Source organism: Erpetoichthys calabaricus, chromosome 3 (assembly GCF_900747795.2).
Source record: "Erpetoichthys calabaricus chromosome 3, fErpCal1.3, whole genome shotgun sequence".
In the NCBI taxonomy this organism is placed as follows: Eukaryota; Metazoa; Chordata; class Cladistia; order Polypteriformes; family Polypteridae; genus Erpetoichthys; species Erpetoichthys calabaricus.
Genome location: NC_041396.2, coordinates 296,234,871 through 296,246,122, shown reverse-complemented (window position 1 = coordinate 296,246,122; position 11,252 = coordinate 296,234,871).

The window sequence follows — 11,252 nt, the reverse complement described above, 5'->3', positions numbered from 1 at the left end:
GATAAAGCACCCTTGTGACGTCACAAGCCAATGAATAGTGATAGTACAAACCCCACCTCCTGCCTGAGTCACTTGACCCGGGTGAAACAACGTGATATTTGCAGGCAGGGTTATTCGGGGGCATTCTGTGCAAACGTTAACTTTTGTGTTATCTTTGAGCCACTTTGGTGGTTTAAGGTTTTTAATTATTTAAAACAAAAAAAAAACAAATAGGACCAATCCATATTCAGATTTCATGAGCACTTTGTCCTGGGCCCATTACTATGTCCAAAGGGGTCTGCAAAGTATTGGAGATGTCACCCCTCAGTAACCTCAGGTGGCACAGAAAGCACACTGGGAGGAGAGGGTGATGGAAAATTCCTACTGCTTTGAGTGGTCACTGCCTGAAAGGACACTGATCTCCTAATATTGTCTCTGACAATATTGAATCTTGGTTTCACATGGAATTAACCATTACCTTCATTTTTATGGATTTAGCAAATTCTTCTATCCAAAGACACTTACACATTCAGAGGGCAGGTGCCCATTAATTTGTATGGTATGAGCGCAGACAAATAAGCTTATTACTACAACGTCATCTTCATCATTTATCTATCCATCCACGATCACATCTGTCTCACCGAAATTCTGGGTTGTCTTTGGAGGGTCTTTGGAGGAGCAGAAGAATGAAGTTAGGAAAGGCCAAATGGTGAGTTCAGCTCGGAACAAGTGGTCTGACAAGTGAACACACATATTTGGATAGAAAGGTTTGTGTGTCTCGACGGTGGTTAGCAATGCTACCTCACAGATAAGCAAATCATCCACCTGGTCATTGTTTTATGGAATATCATTTGTGTCAAAATTATTTTTCATTATCTATCTATCTATCTATCTATCTATCTATCTATCTATCTATCTATCTATCTATCTATCTATCTATCTATCTATCTATCTATCTATCTATCAAAGAAGGTCCTTGGTCAAGGAAGTGACCCAGAACTTTTGTTAGAATTTCTAACAAAGTTTCAGAAGTCCTCTACTGAGATGGGAGAACGAGCCAGAAGGGTGACCATCTGAGCAGCACTCCCATCAATGCAGTGTTTATGGTTAAGTGACTTGCCTGCTTTAAGTTTGCCAAACATTATTTAATGGTCTCTGAAAACACAAGGTAAAAAAATCTCTGGTCTGATGAGACACAAATTGAGCTCTTTGGGCAGAACTATGAGGACTATTGTCTAGAGAAGACAAGGCCCTGCTCATCACCTGCCTAATACCACCCCTGGGGTGAAACATTTTGCTCTGGGGGAGTTGGGACAGGGAGGCTGGTCAGTATTGAGGGAAGGATGAATGCAGTCAAATCCTTGAAGATCACTTGCTCCAGTGTGCACGCCACATCCAACAGGGATTACGGTTCAAAGAACTGAAGCACACAGCCAAGATAACCCTGGAGTGGCTTTGGGACAAGTCTTTGAGTGTCCTTGAGTGGCCCAGCCAAAGCCCAGACTTGATCCCCATTGAATTTGTGTGGAGAGACGTGAAGATGGCAGTTTACAGATACTTTCCATTCCAATCTAACTTGTAGATTGGATGTAACGCTGGTAGGGACTTACCAAAAAATGACTTGAAGATGGAATTGCTGCTGCAGGGTCTTCGACAAAGTACTGAATACTTCTAGGAATGAGAGATTTTGGTTTTTGATTTTTAATATTTATGCAAACCTTTCTGAAGACATGCTTTCACTTTGTTATTATGGGTTATTGAGTGTACAGAAGATTTATGAGAACAAAATGGAAAATTTATTGTTTAAAATTAAATCTACAATGCAGTAAAGTGCACAGAATGTGAAGGGATCTAGATACACACTGAATCCCCTGTATTAAAAAATTATAATGAAATATACCAGCATGCCATGGGGTGGATAAGTCCATCAGAGTCCAATCTGTTTTCCTTTCAGCGGTCCACATGAGCTTACTTCATGTACTTGTTCATCTGAGGTCATACCAGTGGTGGAGCAGGGCTTTTGAACTGCGAGGTCCAGCTCATCAGTGGACCCCTTTAAGCATCCACAGGCCCAACACATAACATTCACAAATTCCAAGGATTTACAATATGATCAGTAAGAGTTTTTACCACATCTGGGGTGGACATCTGATTTTAGAACCTGTGCAGATTGGCAGAGTTACGAGGGTGCGGAGGGAGCTTTGTCAGCACTGATGAAGTGTGATGGCCACTGACCCTGTCATTCTCATCCCTTGCTGCACGTTCATCTCCTTCTCCTTCTCATTATTCAGGTTTTCAATTTGCCTCTACCACACGGTGTTCTGTGCTGCGTGCTCACTTTCTTCACCTGACGAACCATCTCTCTCTCCTGGTTGTCACTTTGCACTTCTTTGTGCACTTTGTCATTGTAGCTTTGACCAGGTGTGTTTGTCTGCTGGCTTGAAGCAAAACATTATGTGAGCAAAATCAAAATTAAAATACAGAGAGGTCTCCTTTACGGTTTTGTGCGCTCCAACCCGACTTGCACTTGGCAGTCCTTTGGAAGACAGCTATGCGTGAAAACAGTCTTCTGGGAATGTGATGTTTGTATGCAATTAACATGTCTCCTTATTAAACTTCAAAAGTGAACTATATTTGAAATATATATATATATATATATATATTAAATGCCTATTATTATAGTTTCAAACCTAAATACAGTACACCCCAAAGCACTTTAATTTCGTTGAAATCTCAGCTTAATACATTACCTAAAAAATTACCTTAATACATTACCTAAAAACAGAATGCAAAGGTAAACCTGTATACTGTACAGTACTGTACTGCTATGTCTCCCGTGGTGCTAGAATGTAAAATACCGATGTTACCGCTATACGTACTGTAATTCATGCAAGTGCGTTTTCTTTGGTATGCGCTGTCATTTTCTTTGTTATAAGTAGAGTAAATACATAATAATTTCATTTAATTAAAATACAGTAAAATGTATGGGTACTCACCAATGATGAATGATATTGATGATGATGATGATGAAGTAGCTGTGCAGTACGATGCAGAGGATTTAAAACTCCTCGGGTGGCGCCTCTTCGTCAAGTGCTTTGGGAGGAGTCGTATCTTTGGACGGGTCTTCTTCTGGTGGGGTTTCGTGCTGGCTTTTCTTTATAGGTTTCAGGAACATTGTGATGGGAAGTTTCTACATTGTCTCCTGTAGCGAACTGCTGGTACAATTTCCGTGCTTTCTCACAGATGATGTTACCATCCAAGGGAATGTTCTTCCAGCAGTCGGTGATCCACTATGCCAAGGCAGATTCCATCCTGACGATATTTTTATTCCTTACGGTCTTTTCCTTTTTGGCACTATCACAGAAACTTAGAGATACGGTACTCCAGATTGCTGCTTCGTTCTTCTTTATGTAGCCTACGGTGCTTTCATTAATGCCATAGTGGCGTGCTACTGCAGCATAACTTTTTAGTTCCCGGAGCAAATCAACCTTCTCCTGGAGTGTTTTAAATTTCTGGCGCTTAGGCTCAGTTCCAGAAGCGTTAGAAGGTGCAGAGCGATTTGATGACATTGTGTGCGTTTAAAAATAACAAAACAATAACAAAATGGAAAACACGCGTCACAAAGCAGCAGTCAATCATCAGCAAGGAGAAATGAATAACGCTCTCGGATTGGCTACTTTCACCATCCCAAACCGCGTTTCCCTCACCGGTTGCTTCCTGTTCTTTCTACAGCACAGTATTGCCACGAAAAAAGCCATAAAAAATTGCGGAGGATATTTGCGCTTTCCGCTAACAATTAATAGTTAGGTTCTAAGAAAAAATCTGCAAACGACTGAGTCCGCGAACCCTGAACCGCGACTTTGCAGGGGTCTACTGTATATATATATATATATATATATATATACTGTGTATATTGTGATAGGCGCCCGACCCGACACAGACTGGACTCGGAGGCACACGTAAAATAAACAAACTATTTATTTTTTCTCCACCTGATGGCACACGTCTTCCCCGTGTCCCACAGGCAGTACACAGTCCTAAGCACAAACACCAAGTACAGCAAGCAAAACTCTTTTTCTTCCTCTACCACTCCTCCCAGGCAACTTCATCCTCCTCCTCCTCCACATTCTGACTCCTTGAGTGGTGGTAGCTGGGCCCTTTTATAGTCCACCCGGAAGTACTCCAGGTGGTTGATCGCTGAGTTCTGGTTGCACTTCCGAGTGTGGCAAATACGCTGCCCATACGGGCTCAGGAGTCCCAGCTTCAGCACCCCCTAGCGGTGCCTGCGGGACCCAGCGGGGCTGCACCCAACTCCAATTCCCATGGAGCCCTGTGGGAAACCGAGGCACCTCTCCAACCCAGGGGGGCGGCCATCTAGCCTCCAGGGGGAGGTATTGCACCGTCCATGGCTGTTCCCCCTGCGCATATAACGAAGGGGCGTCCTGGCCAGTCATGGACCCTGGCCGTATGCCACAATATATGTATACTGTATGTATATATATATATATATATAATATATATATACTATATATATATATATATATATATATATATACTGTATATATATATATATACTGTATATATATATATATATACTGTGTATATATATATATATATATACTGTATATATATATATATATACTGTATATATATATATATATATATATATATACTGTATATATATATATATATAAAATAGCACATTTGTCAAGGTTATTGCATGAGGTAGGGGCAGCCAAGTGGGTTTTTGGGGTGGGGGGGTCCTTTGATAGGCTGATCCCTTGTAGTTTTCAGTCGGCCACATGCCTTGGTCCGGTGCACATTGTGCTTTCACTGTTGAAGCATTCTTCAAAAACAACAAATCCATTATCACTACACAACACACCTTCTGACCCCACTTCAGCATTCAATCCTAACGTTGACGTCCCAAATCGGAAAACGATTCTAAATTTAAACAGATGGGTACAACATTGAACAGAAAATCTCCAGGCCATCAATTTTGTAGTCTCTTAGATGTTCAGCGTACTTCTGCCTTCAGCATTTCCAACACGTCTTTGATTTTGCATGAGGACCTTAATTTCCATCCACACAAAATGATTGCAGTGCAGGAACTCTCTGAGAGAGACTGGGAGAGCCGTAGAGAGTTGTGTGTTCCAACATTCTGCAAACTATTCATCGAGATGCCATCCTCATGTGACGTCAGCGACGAGGCACATTTCCATCTGAAACTTTGCGTAAAGGGTGGCATGGTGGCGCAGTGGGTAGCGCTGCTGCCTTGCAGTTAGGAGACCTGGAGTTTGCATGTTCTACCCGTGTCTGCGTGGGTTTCCTCTGGGTACTCCGGTTTCCTCCCACAGTCTAAAGACAGTCATGTTAGGTGTATTGGTGATTCTAAATTGTCCCTAGTGTGTGCTTGGTGTGTGTGTGTGTGTGCCCTGCGGTGGGCTGGCACCCTGCCCGGGGTTTGTTTCCTGCCTTGCGCCCTCTGTTGGCTGGGATTGGCTCCAGCAGACCCCCATGACCCTGTAGTTAGGATATAGCGGGTTGGATAATGGATAGATGGATGTTTGCGTAAATAAGCAAAACTTTCACTATTGGGCAGAAACCAACCCTCATGAACTTCATCAGTGACCCCTGCACAGAGAGCGTGTTACAGTTTGGTGTGCCATTGCAGAATTTGGCATTGCAGGCCCATAGGGGGGAGCAACAGTCAGCGTCACTTCAAAATGTTACATTGAAATGCTAGAGAACTGGAAGAAATTGATAAGATAGATAGATAGATAGATAGATAGATAGATAGATAGATAGATAGATAGATAGATAGATAGATAGATAGATAGATAGATAGATAGATAGATAGATAGATAGATAGATAGATAGATAGATAAACTGTCCAGCTCCATGCCTACAATAGAGCCTGCCTTCCTCACCAGTTTGTCCAGACGTGAGGCGTCCTTCTTCTTAATGCTGCCTCACCAGCACACCACCACGTAGAAGAGGGCACTCGCCACAACCGTCTGCTAGAACATCTGCAGCATCTTATTGCAGATATTGAAGGACGCCAGTCTTCTATGGAAGTATATGATGTGGTGAATGCCTGGTGTCAACAGGATAGAACAACAGCTCATACGGCCTGCAAGGATATCCATGCAAGTGTAGCGGGGCAGCGGATGATGTCGGGTGGCCTTCACGTTACCCTGATCTCGCTCCGTGTGATTTCTTCTCAAGTTGAAGGTATACACACACTGACCTCAAAACCTTGAAGTCCTCAAGGATGCTATTCTCCTTGAAATGGCCGAACGAGTCACGCAAGCATTCAGAAATCGTCTTGAAGAATGTATTGCTAATGATGGTCACCAGCTTGAAGACATCATTTTTAAAACACAGTGAAAAAAATCTATTTTGTATACCCTTGTGTTGTAATGAAATTTATTTTATCTTGTAGTGTTTTTGTAGAATAAACATTTGAAATGTGGTATTTGTTTTTGGCTCACCATGTATATATGTTGCTAACTAGACCTTTATTGTCACATCTCTGGGTCCACTATAGGGCAAAAAAACCTCCACCCCACCTGTGACTCTGCCTCTGAGGCGAATACAAGATGCACCCCAATTTTAACATTGGAAACACATGAAAAAGATGCATCTTAAACTGGAAGAAATACCATATATAATTAATATATATAGACATACAGTATATACAGTCTGTCAGCAGCCATACCATCTGTGCTTCAGAACAGGTCTTCAACTTTGAAGCTAAGCATGTCTGGCCCCAGCCCATTACTGGATTAAAGCCCATCTAGGAAAAGTTTGCACTACTGCTTGAAGAGTTTGTGGTGAGCATACTGGTGCAATATTGACTACTGTCACATGATCCAGGTGGGTGCTACCCAATGGTGACGGTTTAACTGGTTGCCCTCTGTCTATGTAAAGTGGTTTGAGTAACGAGAAAGCCGCTATGTAAATGTGAAGAATTATTATTAATTATACACTCACCAACTGCTTCATTAGACTGCTTGTTAATGCAAATATCTTACTAGCCAATCACATGGCAGCAACTCAATGCATTTTGGCCTGTAGACCTTGTGAGGACCACCTGCTGAAGTTCAAACAGAGCATCAGAATGACGAAGAAAGGAGACTGAAGTGACTTTGAACGTGCCATGGTATTGGCTGCTCTGAGTATTCCACAAACTGCTGATCTGCTGAGATTGTCACGCACAACCATCTCCACGGTTTACAGAGAGCGGTCCGAAAAAGGGAAAATATCCAGTGAGCGGCAGTTCTCTGCCTTCTTGGTGTCAGAGGTCAGAGGAGAATGGCCAGACTGGTGTGAGATGATAGAAAGGCAACAGGAACTCATTAAATAAGCACTCGTTACAACTGAGGAATGCAGAAGAGAATCTATGAAATGCACAACACATTGAACTATGATGCAGGTGGGCTACAGCAGCAGGAGACCACACCAGGTGACACTCCTGTCAGCTATGAACAGGCAACTGAGAATACAGTTCACACAGGACCACCAAAATTGGACAATAGAAGATTGGAGAAACGTTGCCTGGTCTGACAAGTCTCTATTTCTGCTGTGACATTCAGATGGTGGGGTCAACAACATGAAAGCAGGGAGCCATCCTGCCTTCTCTCAACAGTTCAGGCTGGTGCTGCTGGTGTGATGGTGTTAATTGATATTTTCTTGGCACACTTTGGGCCCCTCACTATCAATTAAGCATCATTTAGCTGCCACAGCCTACCTGAGAGTTGTTGCTGACCATGTCCATCCCTTTATGATCTTCTGAGGGCTCCTTCCAGTAGGATAACACGCCATGTCACAAAGCTCAGATCATCTCAAACTGGTTTCTTGAACATGACAAGGAACTCACTGGACTCAAATGGCCTCCACAGTCACCAGATCTCAATCCAATAGAGCACCTTTGGGATGTGGTGGAACGGGAGATTTGCATCATGGATGTGCAGCTGGCAAATCTGCAGCAACTGTGTGATGCTATCATGTCAATATATGGACGACAGTTCCTGAGGAATGTTTCTAGCACCTTGTTGAGTCTACGCCATGAAGAATTACGGCAGGTCTGAAGGCAAAAGGTGGTCTAACCTGCTACTAGCAAGTTGTACCTAATAAAGTGGCCAGTGAGTGAATATATAAAACAGCTCTAACTCATCAAGGAATGGCTTTCATAAGACCTCTGATGGTGTCCTGTGGTATCTGTGCCAAGATGTTAGCTGCAGATCCTAGAAGTCCTGTAAGGTGGTGACATTTGGCCTTCATGGATCAGACTTGTTTATCCAGCACATCCCACAGATGCTCGACTGGTTTGAGATCTGAAGAATCGGAAGGCCAAGTCAACACCTTGAACTCTTTGTTGTGTTGCTCAACCCGCTCCTGCAGTGTGGCAGGTAGCATTCTCATGTTGCTATCAGAGAAAACTGTTGCCAAGGTGTGTACAATCTTTAGGTGGGTGGAACGTGTCAAAGTAACATCCTCACAAATGTCAGGACCTGAAGTGTCCCAGCAACACATTGCCCAGAGTATCACACTGCCTATGCTGGTTTGCCTTCTTCCCATAGTGCATCCTGCTGCCATCTCTTCCCCGGGTAAATGACACACATGTAGCCAGCCGTCCACATGATCTAAACCCTGCGGTGGGATGGCACCCTGCCCGGGGATTTGCTCCTGTCTTGCGCCCTGTGCTGGCTGGGATTGGCTCCAGCAGACCCCGTGATCCTGTGTTAGGATACAGCGGGTTGGGTAATGACTGACTGACTGACTGACTCATAGACATATATAGATAGACGCCGCATTCACTGTGTTGCCCAGTCAACATGATATATCAGCGTGTACGCCATATTGCGAGTGGCAAAAGTGCCATTTAAACTAATACAGATAAACGTGGAAACCGGGTTTTCTGATGAAAAAACAATGTTTTAAACAGTATCGTTTACATACAACAGATTTTGGCGAATCGTTTAAATGCAATTATTTATATCCATTTATACACTAATAATGACAATTATTAAATAATAATAATAATTATTATTATTATTAAATAATTCCTCCCATATAAGTAAAATTTTTCGGACTGCCTTCTTCCATCTCCGAAACATTTCTAGACTTCGTCCTGTTCTCACGCAACACAGTACTGAAGTATTGTTTAATGCCTGAGTCACCTCACGTATAGATTGCTGTAATGCTATACTATCTGGCATCCCACAAAAACTTATCCATCGCTTACAACTTCTGCTGCCAGGATAATAACCTGCTGTTGTAAATCCAGTGAACATATTACACCTATTCTCTCTCAACTTTCACTGGCTCCCAGTTAACTACAGAATACAATACTAAATTCCGCTCTTAACATTTAAAGCTCTCCACAACCTCACTGATCTCCTCCAGACTTACACTCCTCTCGCTCACTCAGATCCTCATCTGCAGCTCGACTTTCTGTACCGCACATCAAACTCTGTGCTATGGGAGCTCGAGCGTCTCTCCTTGTGCTCCTCCACTTGGGAATTCTCTTCCCTCTCATATCCGTCAGCTCGATTCAATAACACATTTTAAAACTGCCCTCAAAACGTATCTTTTCAAACTGGCATACCAATTGTGAATTTTGCACTCTTACTGCTAGTTATCTTTGTTTGTCTTTCTTTTAACAGTGAAATGATACTCAAGGACAAAAATAAACAATTTTATTGTATACAAATTGGCTTAATAATTTCTGAAAACATTTCACTCATTCCTCTCTCAATCTCTCTCTCACACACACACACACGCACACACTAACAAAGTGGTTACTTAAATATATACAGGAAAGGATCTAAAATCCATGACACAGAACTGTCTTCCATAGCTTTTTCCAGGTGTTGCCACTCTGTAATTTGAGAGTATTCAGTCTGGCAATATGGTGCAGCCTTAGTTTGTGGAAGTGGAAGACAGACACAACTAAAGACATGAGCATGAAATGACTTTGTTTCCTCAATGTGCTCCTTGAGAAAAAACACATCATCTGAACCAATCTCAGCCGAACAAACTGATTGATCAAAGATACACTGACAGCTTGCCCTAATGTCGACTGTCAGATAACACGCTTAGCGACTTTGACCACCTTGACTGGACCCTCAGAAGAAATCATCAGACCTCCTCTGTTTTTTAATGTGAGTGAGTGGTAGCTTTGATCATTTGATGCCAGTACAGCATCTGTTACCAAACTAGCACGGCACACGTCACAGGACAGCTTTCTCAAAATCCCGTCTAAGGGCTACCTGACCTCCCACTGCTTCCTGAGGTGGATTTCTTTGGAAAAATTTCAAAGTTTGAAAAATGTTAACAGCTAACAACAATCTACATAGTTAGTGACTAAATACGTTTAGCCAGAACATTGTTTGGAGGCTCACTTGAGCACATAAATGCATAGCTTTGCTAGTTTAGCCTGACGTCGCTAAAGTTAAGATTATAAAACGGGATTTTCTAATGGACAAATATAACCAAAACAATTGTTCAGCGTTACCTATGAAATGTAATCCCGGTGATCTGGTTTGGAGCGTACAGCGGTTTGTACAATCCCAAGCAGCAGATGCGTGAGGCATCTTTATTCATTACTTCACTCCACAGCAGTGCCACTCGCAATATGGCGGCGACCTTGAAGTACGATGCTGCTGGTCATGCGGCGTCTAGTAATTCTATGTCTGTGGGATACAGCGGGTTGGGTAATGACTGACTGACTGACTAACAGTTTCCTGTTAATTTCATCAGACCAGAGAAGCTTGTTTCTAACAGTCTGAAAGTCGTTTGGGTGCCGTTTTTTTGCAAACCCCAAGTAAGCTTGTTAGCAAGCCTACATAGCGCTAACATTGGGTTTGCTTTCTCTACTGCCATCACTGTAATACAGGGACTATCCATCCATCCATCCATTTTCCAACCCGCTGAATCCGAACACAGGGTCACGGGGGTCTGCTGGAGCCAATCCCAGCCAACACAGGGCACAAGGCAGGAACCAATCCCGGGCAGGGTGCCAACCCACTGCAGGACACACACAAACACACTCACCACACACTAGGGCCAATTGTAGAATCGCCGATCCACCTAACCTGCATGTCTTTGGACTGTGGGAGGAAACCGGAGCGCCCGGAGGAAACCCACGCAGGCACGGGGAGAACATGCAAACTACACGCAGGGAGGACCTGGGAAGCGAACCCAGGTCTCCAGGTCTCCCAACTGCGAGGCAGCAGCGCTACCCACTGCGCCACCGTGCCGCCATA